Source organism: Salmo salar, chromosome 03 (genome assembly GCF_965601325.2).
Source record: "Salmo salar chromosome 03, fSalSal1, whole genome shotgun sequence".
NCBI lineage: Eukaryota > Metazoa > Chordata > Actinopteri > Salmoniformes > Salmonidae > Salmo > Salmo salar.
Window position 1 is genome coordinate 101,072,501 of NC_138293.1, and position 17,520 is coordinate 101,090,020.

Consider the following 17,520-nt stretch of genomic DNA (forward strand, 5'->3'; position numbering starts at 1 on the left):
CTACCTACCTACCTACCTGTTGTGGTAGAAGTGTATAGCAGGTCTCTACCTACCTACCTGTTGTGGTAGGAGTGTATAGCAGGTCTCTACCTACCTACCTACCTACCTGTTGTGGTAGAAGTGTATAGCAGGTCCCTACCTACCTACCTACCTGTTGAGGTAGAAGTGTGTAGCAGGTCCCTACCTACCTACCTGTTGAGGTAGAAGTGTATAGCAGGTCTCTACCTACCTACCTGTTGTGGTAGAAGTGTATAGCAGGTCCCTACCTACCTACATGTTGTGGTAGCAGTGTATAGCAGGTCCCTACCTACCTACCTGTTGTGGTAGAAGTGTATAGCAGGTCCCTACCTACCTACCTGTTGTGGTAGAAGTGTATAGCAGGTCCCTACCTACCTACCTACCTGTTGTGGTAGAAGTGTATAGCAGGTCTCTACCTACCTACCTGTTGTGGTAGAAGTGTATAGCAGGTCTCTACCTACCTACCTGTTGTGGTAGAAGTGTATAGCAGGTCACTACCTGCCTACCTACCTGTTGTGGTAGAAGTGTATAGCAGGTCCCTACCTACCTACCTACCTGTTGTGGTAGAAGTGTATAGCAGGTCTCTACCTACCTACCTGTTGTGGTAGAAGTGTATAGCAGGTCTCTACCTACCTGTTGTGGTAGAAGTGTATAGCAGGTCCCTACCTACCTACCTACCTGTTGTGGTAGAAGTGTATAGCAGGTCCACCTACCTACCTACCTGTTGTGGTAGAAGTGTATAGCAGGTCCCTACCTACCTACCTGTTGTGGTAGAAGTGTATAGCAGGTCTCTACCTACCTACCTGTTGTGGTAGAAGTGTATAGCAGGTCTCTACCTACCTACCTGTTGTGGTAGAAGTGTATAGCAGGTCTCTACCTACCTACCTGTTGTGGTAGAAGTGTATAGCAGGTCCCTACCTACCTACCGTTGTGGTAGGTGTATAGCAGGTCCCTACCTACCTGTTGTGGTAGAAGTGTATAGCAGGTCCCTACCTACCTACCTACCTACCTGTTGTGGTAGAAGTGTATAGCAGGTCCCTACCTACCTACCTACCTACCTGTTGTGGTAGAAGTGTATAGCAGGTCACTACCTGCCTACCTACCTGTTGTGGTAGAAGTGTATAGCAGGTCCCTACCTACCTACCTACCTACCTGTTGTGGTAGAAGTGTATAGCAGGTCCCTACCTACCTACCTGTTGTGGTAGAAGTGTATAGCAGGTCTCTACCTACCTACCTGTTGTGGTAGAAGTGTATAGCAGGTCACTACCTGCCTACCTACCTGTTGTGGTAGAAGTGTATAGCAGGTCCCTACCTACCTACCTACCTGTTGTGGTAGAAGTGTATAGCAGGTCTCTACCTACCTACCTGTTGTGGTAGAAGTGTATTGCAGGTCTCTACCTACCTGTTGTGGTAGAAGTGTATAGCAGGTCCCTACCTACCTACCTACCTGTTGTGGTAGAAGTGTATAGCAGGTCCCTACCTACCTACCTGTTGTGGTAGAAGTGTATAGCAGGTCCCTACCTACCTACCTGTTGTGGTAGAAGTGTATAGCAGGTCTCTACCTACCTACCTGTTGTGGTAGAAGTGTATAGCAGGTCTCTACCTACCTACCTGTTGTGGTAGAAGTGTATAGCAGGTCTCTACCTACCTACCTGTTGTGGTAGAAGTGTATAGCAGGTCCCTACCTACCTACCTGTTGTGGTAGGGGTGTATAGCAGGTCCCTACCTACCTGTTGTGGTAAAAGTGTATAGCTGGTCCCTACCTACCTGTTGTGGTAGAAGTGTATAGCAGGTCTCTACCTACCAACCTACCTGTTGTGGTAGAAGTGTATAGCAGGTCTCTACCTACCTGTTGTGGTAGAAGTGTATAGCAGGTCTCTACCTACCTGTTGTGGTAGAAGTGTATAGCAGGTCTCTACCTACCTACCTACCTACCTGTTGTGGTAGAAGTGTATAGCAGGTCTCAACCTACCTACCTACCTGTTGTGGTAGAAGTGTATAGCAGGTCTCTACCTACCTACCTGTTGTGGTAGAAGTGTATAGCAGGTCCCTACCTACCTACCTACCTACCTACCTGTTGTGGTAGAAGTGGATAGCAGGTCCCTACCTACCTACCTACCTACCTACCTACCTACCTACCTACCTACCTACCTACCTACCTACCTACCTACCTACCTACCTGTTGTGGTAGAAGTGTACAGCAGGTCTCTACCTACCTACCTGTTGTGGTAGAAGTGTATAGCAGGTCTCTACCTACCTGTTGTGGTAGAAGTGTATAGCAGGTCCCTACCTACCTACCTACCTACCTACCTACCTACCTACCTGTTGTGGTAGAAGTGTATAGCAGGTCCCTACCTACCTACCTACCTACCTGTGTGGTAGAGGTGTATAGCAGGTCCCTACCTACCTACCTGTTGTGGTAGAAGTGTATAGCAGGTCCCTACCTACCTACCTACCTACCTACCTACCTACCTACCTACCTACCTACCTACCTACCTGTTGTGGTAGAAGTGTATAGCAGGTCCCTACCTACCTACCTACCTGTTGTGGTAGAAGTGTATAGCAGGTCCCTACCTACCTACCTGTTGTGGTAGAAGTGTATAGCAGGTCTCTACCTACCTACCTGTTGTGGTAGAAGTGTATAGCAGGTCTCTACCTACCTACCTGTTGTGGTAGAAGTGTATAGCAGGTCTCTACCTACCTGTTGTGGTAGAAGTGTATAGCAGGTCCCTACCTACCTACCTACCTACCTACCTGTTGTGGTAGAAGTGTATAGCAGGTCCCTACCTACCTACCTACCTACCTGTTGTGGTAGAAGTGTATAGCAGGTCTCTACCTACCTACCTGTTGTGGTAGAAGTGTATAGCAGGTCTCTACCTACCTACCTGTTGTGGTAGAAGTCTATAGCAGGTCTCTACCTACCTGTTGTGGTAGAAGTGTATAGCAGGTCCCTACCTACCTACCTACCTACCTACCTACCTACTTACCTACCTACCTGTTGTGGTAGAAGTGTATAGGAGGTCCCTACCTACCTACCTACCTGTTGTGGTAGAAGTGTATAGCAGGTCCCTACCTACCTACCTACCTACCTACCTGTTGTGGTAGAAGTGGATAGCAGGTCCCTACCTACCTACCTACCTACCTACCTACCTACCTACCTACCTACCTACCTACCTACCTGTTGTGGTAGAAGTGTACAGCAGGTCTCTACCTACCTACCTGTTGTGGTAGAAGTGTATAGCAGGTCTCTACCTACCTGTTGTGGTAGAAGTGTATAGCAGGTCCCTACCTACCTACCTACCTACCTACCTGTTGTGGTAGAAGTGTATAGCAGGTCCCTACCTACCTACCTACCTACCTGTTGTGGTAGAAGTGTATAGCAGGTCCCTACCTACCTACCTACCTACCTACCTACCTACCTACCTACCTACCTACCTGTTGTGGTAGAAGTGTATAGCAGGTCCCTACCTACCTACCTACCTGTTGTGGTAGAAGTGTATAGCAGGTCCCTACCTACCTACCTGTTGTGGTAGAAGTGTATAGCAGGTCTCTACCTACCTACCTGTTGTGGTAGAAGTGTATAGCAGGTCTCTACCTACCTACCTGTTGTGGTAGAAGTGTATAGCAGGTCTCTACCTACCTGTTGTGGTAGAAGTGTATAGCAGGTCCCTACCTACCTACCTACCTACCTACCTGTTGTGGTAGAAGTGTATAGCAGGTCCCTACCTACCTACCTACCTGTTGTGGTAGAAGTGTATAGCAGGTCCCTACCTACCTACCTGTTGTGGTAGAAGTGTATAGCAGGTCTCTACCTACCTACCTGTTGTGGTAGAAGTGTATAGCAGGTCTCTACCTACCTACCTGTTGTGGTAGAAGTCTATAGCAGGTCTCTACCTACCTGTTGTGGTAGAAGTGTATAGCAGGTCCCTACCTACCTACCTACCTACCTGTTGTGGTAGAAGTGTATAGCAGGTACCTACCTACCTACCTACCTGTTGTGGTAGAAGTGTATAGGAGGTCCCTACCTACCTACCTACCTGTTGTGGTAGAAGTGTATAGCAGGTCCCTACCTACCTACCTACCTGTTGTGGTAGAAGTGTATAGCAGGTACCTACCTACCTGTTGTGGTAGAAGTGTATAGCAGGTACCTACCTACCTACCTGTTGTGGTAGAAGTGTATAGCAGGTCCCTACCTACCTACCTACCTACCTACCTACCTACCTACCTGTTGTGGTAGAAGTGTATAGCAGGTCTCTACCTACCTACCTGTTGTGGTAGAAGTGTATAGCAGGTCCCTACCTACACCTACCTACCTGTTGTGGTAGAAGTGTATAGCAGGTCTCTACCTACCTACCTGTTGTGGTAGAAGTGTATAGCAGGTCCCTACCTACCTACCTACCTACCTGTTGTGGTAGAAGTGTATAGCAGGTCCCTACCTACCTACCTACCTGTTGTGGTAGAAGTGTATAGCAGGTCCCTACCTACCTACCTACCTGTTGTGGTAGAAGTGTATAGCAGGTCCCTACCTACCTACCTACCTGTTGTGGTAGAAGTGTATAGCAGGTCCCTACCTACCTACCTACCTGTTGTGGTAGAAGTGTATAGCAGGTCCCTACCTACCTACCTACCTGTTGTGGTAGAAGTGTATAGCAGGTCCTACCTACCTACCTACCTGTTGTGGTAGAAGTGTATAGCAGGTCCCTACCTACCTACCTACCTGTTGTGGTAGAAGTGTATAGCAGGTCTCTACCTACCTACCTGTTGTGGTAGAAGTGTATAGCAGGTCCCTACCTACCTACCTACCTGTTGTGGTAGAAGTGTATAGCAGGTCCCTACCTACCTACCTACCTGTTGTGGTAGAAGTGTATAGCAGGTCTCCTACCTACCTACCTACCTGTTGTGGTAGAAGTGTATAGCAGGTCTCTACCTACCTACCTACCTGTTGTGGTAGAAGTGTATAGCAGGTCTCTACCTACCTACCTGTTGTGGTAGAAGTGTATAGCAGGTCTCTACCTACCTGTTGTGGTAGAAGTGTATAGCAGGTCCCTACCTACCTACCTACCTACCTGTTGTGGTAGAAGTGTATAGCAGGTCCCTACCTACCTACCTACCTGTTGTGGTAGAAGTGTATAGCAGGTCCCTACCTACCTACCTGTTGTGGTAGAAGTGTATAGCAGGTCCTACCTACCTACCTACCTGTTGTGGTAGAAGTGTATAGCAGGTCTCTACCTACCTACCTGTTGTGGTAGAAGTGTATAGCAGGTCTCTACCTACCTGTTGTGGTAGAAGTGTATAGCAGGTCCCTACCTACCTACCTACCTGTTGTGGTAGAAGTGTATAGCAGGTACCTACCTACCTACCTGTTGTGGTAGAAGTGTATAGCAGGTCACCTACCTACCTACCTGTTGTGGTAGAAGTGTATAGCAGGTCCCTACCTACCTACCTACCTGTTGTGGTAGAAGTGTATAGCAGGTCTCCTACCTACCTACCTACCTGTTGTGGTAGAAGTGTATAGCAGGTCCCTACCTACCTACCTACCTGTTGTGGTAGAAGTGTATAGCAGGTCTCTACCTACCTACCTGTTGTGGTAGAAGTGTATAGCAGGTCCTACCTACCTACCTGTTGTGGTAGAAGTGTATAGCAGGTCCTACCTACCTACCTACCTGTTGTGGTAGAAGTGTATAGCAGGTCCCTACCTACCTACCTGTTGTGGTAGAAGTGTATAGCAGGTCCCTACCTACCTACCTACCTGTTGTGGTAGAAGTGTATAGCAGGTCCCTACCTACCTACCTACCTGTTGTGGTAGAAGTGTATAGCAGGTCCCTACCTACCTACCTACCTGTTGTGGTAGAAGTGTATAGCAGGTCCCTACCTACCTACCTACCTGTTGTGGTAGAAGTGTATAGCAGGTCCCTACCTACCTACCTACCTGTTGTGGTAGAAGTGTATAGCAGGTCCCTACCTACCTACCTACCTGTTGTGGTAGAAGTGTATAGCAGGTCCCTACCTACCTACCTACCTGTTGTGGTAGAAGTGTATAGCAGGTCTACCTACCTACCTACCTGTTGTGGTAGAAGTGTATAGCAGGTCTCTACCTACCTACCTGTTGTGGTAGAAGTGTATAGCAGGTCCCTACCTACCTACCTACCTGTTGTGGTAGAAGTGTATAGCAGGTCCCTACCTACCTACCTACCTACCTGTTGTGGTAGAAGTGTATAGCAGGTCCCTACCTACCTACCTACCTGTTGTGGTAGAAGTGTATAGCAGGTCTCTACCTACCTACCTGTTGTGGTAGAAGTGTATAGCAGGTCTCTACCTACCTGTTGTGGTAGAAGTGTATAGCAGGTCCCTACCTACCTACCTACCTGTTGTGGTAGAAGTGTATAGCAGGTCTCTACCTACCTACCTGTTGTGGTAGAAGTGTATAGCAGGTCCCTACCTACCTACCTACCTGTTGTGGTAGAAGTGTATAGCAGGTCCCTACCTACCTACCTACCTGTTGTGGTAGAAGTGTATAGCAGGTCTCTACCTACCTACCTACCTGTTGTGGTAGAAGTGTATAGCAGGTCTCTACCTACCTACCTACCTGTTGTGGTAGAAGTGTATAGCAGGTCCCTACCTACCTACCTACCTGTTGTGGTAGAAGTGTATAGCAGGTCCCTACCTACCTACCTACCTGTTGTGGTAGAAGTGTATAGCAGGTCCCTACCTACCTACCTACCTCCTACCTACCTACCTGTTGTGGTAGAAGTGTATAGCAGGTCTCTACCTACCTACCTGTTGTGGTAGAAGTGTATAGCAGGTCCTACCTACCTACCTGTTGTGGTAGAAGTGTATAGCAGGTCCCTCCTACCTACCTACCTGTTGTGGTAGAAGTGTATAGCAGGTCCCTACCTACCTACCTACCTGTTGTGGTAGAAGTGTATAGCAGGTCCCTACCTACCTACCTACCTGTTGTGGTAGAAGTGTATAGCAGGTCCCTACCTACCTACCTACCTGTTGTGGTAGAAGTGTATAGCAGGTCCCTACCTACCTACCTACCTGTTGTGGTAGAAGTGTATAGCAGGTCTCTACCTACCTACCTGTTGTGGTAGAAGTGTATAGCAGGTCCCTACCTACCTACCTACCTGTTGTGGTAGAAGTGTATAGCAGGTCTCTACCTACCTACCTGTTGTGGTAGAAGTGTATAGCAGGTCCCTACCTACCTACCTACCTGTTGTGGTAGAAGTGTATAGCAGGTCCCTACCTACCTACCTACCTGTTGTGGTAGAAGTGTATAGCAGGTCCCTACCTACCTACCTACCTGTTGTGGTAGAAGTGTATAGCAGGTCCCTACCTACCTACCTACCTGTTGTGGTAGAAGTGTATAGCAGGTCCTCTACCTACCTACCTGTTGTGGTAGAAGTGTATAGCAGGTCTCTACCTACCTACCTGTTGTGGTAGAAGTGTATAGCAGGTCTCTACCTACCTACCTGTTGTGGTAGAAGTGTATAGCAGGTCCTCCTACCTACCTACCTGTTGTGGTAGAAGTGTATAGCAGGTCCTACCTACCTACCTGTTGTGGTAGAAGTGTATAGCAGGCTCACCTACCTACCTGTTGTGGTAGAAGTGTATAGCAGGTCCCTACCTACCTACCTACCTACCTACCTACCTACCTGTTGTGGTAGAAGTGTATAGCAGGTCTCTACCTACCTACCTACCTGTTGTGGTAGAAGTGTATAGCAGGTCTCTACCTACCTACCTACCTGTTGTGGTAGAAGTGTATAGCAGGTCTCTACCTACCTACCTGTTGTGGTAGAAGTGTATAGCAGGTCCCTACCTACCTACCTACCTGTTGTGGTAGAAGTGTATAGCAGGTCCCTACCTACCTACCTACCTGTTGTGGTAGAAGTGTATAGCAGGTCCCTACCTACCTACCTACCTGTTGTGGTAGAAGTGTATAGCAGGTCCCTACCTACCTACCTACCTGTTGTGGTAGAAGTGTATAGCAGGTCCTACCTACCTACCTACCTGTTGTGGTAGAAGTGTATAGCAGGTCCTACCTACCTACCTACCTGTTGTGGTAGAAGTGTATAGCAGGTCTCTACCTACCTACCTGTTGTGGTAGAAGTGTATAGCAGGTCCTACCTACCTACCTACCTGTTGTGGTAGAAGTGTATAGCAGGTCCTACCTACCTACCTACCTGTTGTGGTAGAAGTGTATAGCAGGTCTACCTACCTACCTACCTGTTGTGGTAGAAGTGTATAGCAGGTCCCTACCTACCTACCTACCTGTTGTGGTAGAAGTGTATAGCAGGTCCCTACCTACCTACCTACCTGTTGTGGTAGAAGTGTATAGCAGGTCTCTACCTACCTACCTACCTGTTGTGGTAGAAGTGTATAGCAGGTCTCTACCTACCTACCTACCTGTTGTGGTAGAAGTGTATAGCAGGTCCCTACCTACCTACCTGTTGTGGTAGAAGTGTATAGCAGGTCCTACCTACCTACCTACCTGTTGTGGTAGAAGTGTATAGCAGGTCCCTACCTACCTACCTACCTGTTGTGGTAGAAGTGTATAGCAGGTCCCTACCTACCTACCTACCTGTTGTGGTAGAAGTGTATAGCAGGTCCCTACCTACCTACCTGTTGTGGTAGAAGTGTATAGCAGGCTCTCCTACCTACCGTTGTGGTAGAAGTGTATAGCAGGTCCTCTACCTACCTACCTGTTGTGGTAGAAGTGTATAGCAGGTCCCTACCTACCTACCTACCTGTTGTGGTAGAAGTGTATAGCAGGTCCCTACCTACCTACCTGTTGTGGTAGAAGTGTATAGCAGGTCCCTACCTACCTACCTACCTGTTGTGGTAGAAGTGTATAGCAGGTCCCTACCTACCTACCTGTTGTGGTAGAAGTGTATAGCAGGTCCTACCTACCTACCTACCTGTTGTGGTAGAAGTGTATAGCAGGTCCCTACCTACCTACCTACCTGTTGTGGTAGAAGTGTATAGCAGGTCTACCTACCTACCTACCTGTTGTGGTAGAAGTGTATAGCAGGTCCCTACCTACCTACCTACCTGTTGTGGTAGAAGTGTATAGCAGGTCTCTACCTACCTACCTGTTGTGGTAGAAGTGTATAGCAGGTCTCTACCTACCTACCTGTTGTGGTAGAAGTGTATAGCAGGTCCTACCTACCTACCTACCTGTTGTGGTAGAAGTGTATAGCAGGTCCTACCTACCTACCTACCTGTTGTGGTAGAAGTGTATAGCAGGTCTCTACCTACCTACCTGTTGTGGTAGAAGTGTATAGCAGGTCTCTACCTACCTACCTGTTGTGGTAGAAGTGTATAGCAGGTCTCTACCTACCTACCTACCTGTTGTGGTAGAAGTGTATAGCAGGTCTCTACCTACCTGTTGTGGTAGAAGTGTATAGCAGGTCTCTACCTACCTACCTGTTGTGGTAGAAGTGTATAGCAGGTCCCTACCTACCTACCTACCTGTTGTGGTAGAAGTGTATAGCAGGTCTCTACCTACCTACCTGTTGTGGTAGAAGTGTATAGCAGGTCCTACCTACCTACCTACCTGTTGTGGTAGAAGTGTATAGCAGGTCCCTACCTACCTACCTACCTGTTGTGGTAGAAGTGTATAGCAGGTCTCTACCTACCTACCTGTTGTGGTAGAAGTGTATAGCAGGTCCCTACCTACCTACCTACCTGTTGTGGTAGAAGTGTATAGCAGGTCCCTACCTACCTACCTACCTGTTGTGGTAGAAGTGTATAGCAGGCTCTCTACCTACCTGTTGTGGTAGAAGTGTATAGCAGGTCTCTACCTACCTACCTGTTGTGGTAGAAGTGTATAGCAGGTCTCTACCTACCTACCTACCTGTTGTGGTAGAAGTGTATAGCAGGTCCCTACCTACCTACCTACCTACCTGTTGTGGTAGAAGTGTATAGCAGGTCCCTACCTACCTACCTACCTGTTGTGGTAGAAGTGTATAGCAGGTCTCTACCTACCTACCTACCTGTTGTGGTAGAAGTGTATAGCAGGTCCTACCTACCTACCTACCTGTTGTGGTAGAAGTGTATAGCAGGTACCTACCTACCTACCTGTTGTGGTAGAAGTGTATAGCAGGTCCCTACCTACCTACCTACCTGTTGTGGTAGAAGTGTATAGCAGGTCCCTACCTACCTACCTACCTGTTGTGGTAGAAGTGTATAGCAGGTCTCTACCTACCTACCTGTTGTGGTAGAAGTGTATAGCAGGTCCCTACCTACCTACCTACCTGTTGTGGTAGAAGTGTATAGCAGGTCCCTACCTACCTACCTGTTGTGGTAGAAGTGTATAGCAGGTCCTACCTACCTACCTACCTGTTGTGGTAGAAGTGTATAGCAGGTACCTACCTACCTACCTGTTGTGGTAGAAGTGTATAGCAGGTCCCTACCTACCTACCTGTTGTGGTAGAAGTGTATAGCAGGTCCCTACCTACCTACCTGTTGTGGTAGAAGTGTATAGCAGGTCTCTACCTACCTACCTGTTGTGGTAGAAGTGTATAGCAGGTCCCTACCTACCTACCTACCTGTTGTGGTAGAAGTGTATAGCAGGTCTCTACCTCCCTACCTACCTGTTGTGGTAGAAGTGTATAGCAGGTCTCTACCTACCTACCTACCTGTTGTGGTAGAAGTGTATAGCAGGTCTCTACCTACCTACCTACCTGTTGTGGTAGAAGTGTATAGCAGGTCCCTACCTACCTACCTACCTACCTGTTGTGGTAGAAGTGTATAGCAGGTACCTACCTACCTACCTACCTGTTGTGGTAGAAGTGTATAGCAGGTCCCTACCTACCTACCTGTTGTGGTAGAAGTGTATAGCAGGTCTCTACCTACCTACCTACCTGTTGTGGTAGAAGTGTATAGCAGGTCTCTACCTACCTGTTGTGGTAGAAGTGTATAGCAGGTCCCTACCTACCTACCTACCTGTTGTGGTAGAAGTGTACTACCTACCTACCTACCTGTTGTGGTAGAAGTGTATAGCAGGCTACCTACCTACCTACCTGTTGTGGTAGAAGTGTATAGCAGGTCCCTACCTACCTACCTACCTGTTGTGGTAGAAGTGTATAGCAGGTCCCTACCTACCTACCTACCTGTTGTGGTAGAAGTGTATAGCAGGTCTCTACCTACCTACCTGTTGTGGTAGAAGTGTATAGCAGGTCCCTACCTACCTACCTACCTGTTGTGGTAGAAGTGTATAGCAGGTCCCTACCTACCTACCTACCTACCTGTTGTGGTAGAAGTGTATAGCAGGTCCCTACCTACCTACCTACCTGTTGTGGTAGAAGTGTATAGCAGGTCCTACCTACCTACCTACCTGTTGTGGTAGAAGTGTATAGCAGGTCCCTACCTACCTACCTACCTGTTGTGGTAGAAGTGTATAGCAGGTCCCTACCTACCTACCTACCTGTTGTGGTAGAAGTGTATAGCAGGTCTCTACCTACCTACCTGTTGTGGTAGAAGTGTATAGCAGGTCTCTACCTACCTACCTGTTGTGGTAGAAGTGTATAGCAGGTCTCCTACCTACCTACCTGTTGTGGTAGAAGTGTATAGCAGGTCCCTACCTACCTACCTGTTGTGGTAGAAGTGTATAGCAGGTCTCTCCTACCTACCTACCTACCTGTTGTGGTAGAAGTGTATAGCAGGTCTCTACCTACCTACCTGTTGTGGTAGAAGTGTATAGCAGGTCCCTACCTACCTACCTACCTGTTGTGGTAGAAGTGTATAGCAGGTCACCTACCTACCTACCTGTTGTGGTAGAAGTGTATAGCAGGCTACCTACCTACCTACCTGTTGTGGTAGAAGTGTATAGCAGGTCCCTACCTACCTACCTACCTGTTGTGGTAGAAGTGTATAGCAGGTCCCTACCTACCTACCTACCTGTTGTGGTAGAAGTGTATAGCAGGTCCTACCTACCTACCTACCTGTTGTGGTAGAAGTGTATAGCAGGTCTCTACCTACCTACCTACCTGTTGTGGTAGAAGTGTATAGCAGGTCCTCCTACCTACCTACCTGTTGTGGTAGAAGTGTATAGCAGGTCCCTACCTACCTACCTACCTACCTGTTGTGGTAGAAGTGTATAGCAGGTCTCTACCTACCTACCTACCTGTTGTGGTAGAAGTGTATAGCAGGTCTCTACCTACCTACCTACCTGTTGTGGTAGAAGTGTATAGCAGGTCCCTACCTACCTACCTGTTGTGGTAGAAGTGTATAGCAGGTCCCTACCTACCTACCTGTTGTGGTAGAAGTGTATAGCAGGTCCCTACCTACCTACCTGTTGTGGTAGAAGTGTATAGCAGGTCCCTACCTACCTACCTACCTGTTGTGGTAGAAGTGTATAGCAGGTCCCTACCTACCTACCTACCTGTTGTGGTAGAAGTGTATAGCAGGTCTCTACCTACCTACCTGTTGTGGTAGAAGTGTATAGCAGGTCCCTACCTACCTACCTACCTGTTGTGGTAGAAGTGTATAGCAGGTCCCTACCTACCTACCTACCTGTTGTGGTAGAAGTGTATAGCAGGTCCCTACCTACCTACCTGTTGTGGTAGAAGTGTATAGCAGGTACCTACCTACCTACCTGTTGTGGTAGAAGTGTATAGCAGGTCCCTACCTACCTACCTGTTGTGGTAGAAGTGTATAGCAGGTCCCTACCTACCTACCTACCTGTTGTGGTAGAAGTGTATAGCAGGTCCCTACCTACCTACCTACCTGTTGTGGTAGAAGTGTATAGCAGGTCTCTACCTACCTACCTACCTGTTGTGGTAGAAGTGTATAGCAGGTCCCTAACTACCTACCTGTTGTGGTAGAAGTGTATAGCAGGTCCCTACCTACCTACCTACCTGTTGTGGTAGAAGTGTATAGCAGGTCCCTACCTACCTACCTACCTGTTGTGGTAGAAGTGTATAGCAGGTCTCTACCTACCTACCTGTTGTGGTAGAAGTGTATAGCAGGTCTCTACCTACCTACCTACCTGTTGTGGTAGAAGTGTATAGCAGGTCCCTACCTACCTACCTGTTGTGGTAGAAGTGTATAGCAGGTCCCTACCTACCTACCTGTTGTGGTAGAAGTGTATAGCAGGTCTCTACCTACCTACCTACCTACCTGTTGTGGTAGAAGTGTATAGCAGGTCTCTACCTACCTGTTGTGGTAGAAGTGTATAGCAGGTCCCTACCTACCTACCTACCTGTTGTGGTAGAAGTGTATAGCAGGTCTCTACCTACCTACCTACCTGTTGTGGTAGAAGTGTATAGCAGGTACCTACCTACCTACCTGTTGTGGTAGAAGTGTATAGCAGGTCCCTACCTACCTACCTACCTGTTGTGGTAGAAGTGTATAGCAGGTCCCTACCTACCTACCTACCTGTTGTGGTAGAAGTGTATAGCAGGTCCCTACCTACCTACCTACCTGTTGTGGTAGAAGTGTATAGCAGGTCCCTACCTACCTACCTACCTGTTGTGGTAGAAGTGTATAGCAGGTCTCTACCTACCTACCTACCTGTTGTGGTAGAAGTGTATAGCAGGTCTCTACCTACCTACCTACCTGTTGTGGTAGAAGTGTATAGCAGGTCTACCTACCTGTTGTGGTAGAAGTGTATAGCAGGTCTCTACCTACCTGTTGTGGTAGAAGTGTATAGCAGGTCCTACCTACCTACCTACCTGTTGTGGTAGAAGTGTATAGCAGGTCCTACCTACCTACCTACCTGTTGTGGTAGAAGTGTATAGCAGGTCCTACCTACCTACCTACCTGTTGTGGTAGAAGTGTATAGCAGGTCTCTACCTACCTACCTGTTGTGGTAGAAGTGTATAGCAGGTCTCTACCTACCTACCTACCTGTTGTGGTAGAAGTGTATAGCAGGTCTCTACCTACCTACCTACCTGTTGTGGTAGAAGTGTATAGCAGGTCTCTACCTACCTACCTGTTGTGGTAGAAGTGTATAGCAGGTCCTACCTACCTACCTACCTGTTGTGGTAGAAGTGTATAGCAGGCTACCTACCTACCTACCTGTTGTGGTAGAAGTGTATAGCAGGCTACCTACCTACCTGTTGTGGTAGAAGTGTATAGCAGGTCCCTACCTACCTACCTGTTGTGGTAGAAGTGTATAGCAGGTCACCTACCTACCTACCTGTTGTGGTAGAAGTGTATAGCAGGTCCCTACCTACCTACCTACCTGTTGTGGTAGAAGTGTATAGCAGGTCCCTACCTACCTACCTACCTGTTGTGGTAGAAGTGTATAGCAGGTCCCTACCTACCTACCTGTTGTGGTAGAAGTGTATAGCAGGTCCCTACCTACCTACCTACCTGTTGTGGTAGAAGTGTATAGCAGGTCCCTACCTACCTACCTGTTGTGGTAGAAGTGTATAGCAGGTACCTACCTACCTACCTGTTGTGGTAGAAGTGTATAGCAGGTCCCTACCTACCTACCTGTTGTGGTAGAAGTGTATAGCAGGTCTCTACCTACCTACCTGTTGTGGTAGAAGTGTATAGCAGGTCCCTACCTACCTACCTACCTGTTGTGGTAGAAGTGTATAGCAGGTCCTACCTACCTACCTACCTGTTGTGGTAGAAGTGTATAGCAGGCTCTACCTACCTACCTACCTGTTGTGGTAGAAGTGTATAGCAGGTCTCCTACCTACCTACCTACCTGTTGTGGTAGAAGTGTATAGCAGGTACCTACCTACCTACCTACCTGTTGTGGTAGAAGTGTATAGCAGGTCCCTACCTACCTACCTGTTGTGGTAGAAGTGTATAGCAGGTCTCTACCTACCTACCTACCTGTTGTGGTAGAAGTGTATAGCAGGTCTCTACCTACCTACCTGTTGTGGTAGAAGTGTATAGCAGGTCCCTACCTACCTACCTACCTGTTGTGGTAGAAGTGTATAGCAGGTCCCTACCTACCTACCTGTTGTGGTAGAAGTGTATAGCAGGTCCCTACCTACCTACCTGTTGTGGTAGAAGTGTATAGCAGGTCTCTACCTACCTACCTGTTGTGGTAGAAGTGTATAGCAGGTCTCTACCTACCTGTTGTGGTAGAAGTGTATAGCAGGTCCCTACCTACCTACCTACCTGTTGTGGTAGAAGTGTATAGCAGGTCCTACCTACCTACCTACCTGTTGTGGTAGAAGTGTATAGCAGGTCCCTACCTACCTACCTACCTGTTGTGGTAGAAGTGTATAGCAGGTCCCTACCTACCTACCTACCTGTTGTGGTAGAAGTGTATAGCAGGTCTCTACCTACCTACCTGTTGTGGTAGAAGTGTATAGCAGGTCCCTACCTACCTACCTACCTGTTGTGGTAGAAGTGTATAGCAGGTCCCTACCTACCTACCTGTTGTGGTAGAAGTGTATAGCAGGTCCCTACCTACCTACCTGTTGTGGTAGAAGTGTATAGCAGGTCTCTACCTACCTACCTGTTGTGGTAGAAGTGTATAGCAGGTCTCTACCTACCTACCTACCTGTTGTGGTAGAAGTGTATAGCAGGTCTCTACCTACCTACCTGTTGTGGTAGAAGTGTATAGCAGGTCTCTACCTACCTACCTACCTGTTGTGGTAGAAGTGTATAGCAGGTCCTACCTACCTACCTACCTGTTGTGGTAGAAGTGTATAGCAGGTCTCTACCTACCTACCTACCTGTTGTGGTAGAAGTGTATAGCAGGTCCCTACCTACCTACCTACCTGTTGTGGTAGAAGTGTATAGCAGGTCTCTACCTACCTACCTGTTGTGGTAGAAGTGTATAGCAGGTCTCTACCTACCTACCTAGTTAGCGGTCCTACCTACCTACCTAGCAGGTCCCTACCTACCTACCTACCTGTTGTGGTAGAAGTGTATAGCAGGTCTCTACCTACCTACCTACCTGTTGTGGTAGAAGTGTATAGCAGGCCTACCTACCTACCTACCTACCTACCTGTTGTGGTAGAAGTGTATAGCAGGTCTCTACCTACCTACCTACCTGTTGTGGTAGAAGTGTATAGCAGGTCCCTACCTACCTACCTACCTGTTGTGGTAGAAGTGTATAGCAGGTCTCTACCTACCTACCTACCTGTTGTGGTAGAAGTGTATAGCAGGTCTCTACCTACCTACCTACCTGTTGTGGTAGAAGTGTATAGCAGGTCTCTACCTACCTACCTACCTGTTGTGGTAGAAGTGTATAGCAGGTCCCTACCTACCTACCTGTTGTGGTAGAAGTGTATAGCAGGTCCTACCTACCTACCTACCTGTTGTGGTAGAAGTGTATAGCAGGTCCTACCTACCTACCTACCTGTTGTGGTAGAAGTGTATAGCAGGTCTCTACCTACCTACCTACCTGTTGTGGTAGAAGTGTATAGCAGGTCCCTACCTACCTACCTGTTGTGGTAGAAGTGTATAGCAGGTCTCCTACCTACCTACCTGTTGTGGTAGAAGTGTATAGCAGGTCCTCTACCTACCTGTTGTGGTAGAAGTGTATAGCAGGTCTACCTACCTACCTGTTGTGGTAGAAGTGTATAGCAGGTCCCTACCTACCTACCTGTTGTGGTAGAAGTGTATAGCAGGTCTCTACCTACCTACCTACCTGTTGTGGTAGAAGTGTATAGCAGGTCTCTACCTACCTACCTGTTGTGGTAGAAGTGTATAGCAGGTCTCTACCTACCTACCTACCTGTTGTGGTAGAAGTGTATAGCAGGTCCCTACCTACCTACCTGTTGTGGTAGAAGTGTATAGCAGGTCTCTACCTACCTACCTACCTGTTGTGGTAGAAGTGTATAGCAGGTCTCTACCTACCTACCTACCTGTTGTGGTAGAAGTGTATAGCAGGTCCCTACCTACCTACCTGTTGTGGTAGAAGTGTATAGCAGGTCTCTACCTACCTACCTACCTGTTGTGGTAGAAGTGTATAGCAGGTCTCCTACCTACCTACCTGTTGTGGTAGAAGTGTATAGCAGGTCTCTACCTACCTACCTACCTGTTGTGGTAGAAGTGTATAGCAGGTCTCTACCTACCTACCTGTTGTGGAAGAAGTGTATAGCAGGTCTCTATCTACCTACCTGTTGTGGTAGAAGTGTATAGCAGGTCTCTACCTACCTACCTGTTGTGGTAGAAGTGTATAGCAGGTCTCTACCTACCTACCTGTTGTGGTAGAAGTGTATAGCAGGTCTCTACCTACCTACCTGTTGTGGAAGAAGTGTATAGCAGGTCTCTACCTACCTACCTACCTGTTGTGGTAGAAGTGTATAGCAGGTCTCTACCTACCTACCTGTTGTGGTAGAAGTGTATAGCAGGTCTCTACCTACCTACCTACCTGTTGTGGTAGAAGTGTATAGCAGGTCCCTACCTACCTACCTACCTGTTGTGGTAGAAGTGTATAGCAGGTCTCTACCTACCTACCTACCTGTTGTGGTAGAAGTGTATAGCAGGTCTCTACCTACCTACCTGTTGTGGTAGAAGTGTATAGCAGGTCTCTACCTACCTACCTGTTGTGGAAGAAGTGTATAGCAGGTCTCTACCTAC

General features: G+C 47.9%; 1 protein-coding gene across 2 annotated transcripts in view; it reads right to left on the reverse strand.

Moving 5' to 3' along the window:
• The window catches only part of nat15 (N-acetyltransferase 15 (GCN5-related, putative)), a 42,531-nt gene that overhangs the window by 15,513 nt on the left and 9,498 nt on the right, over positions 1 to 17,520 (reverse strand).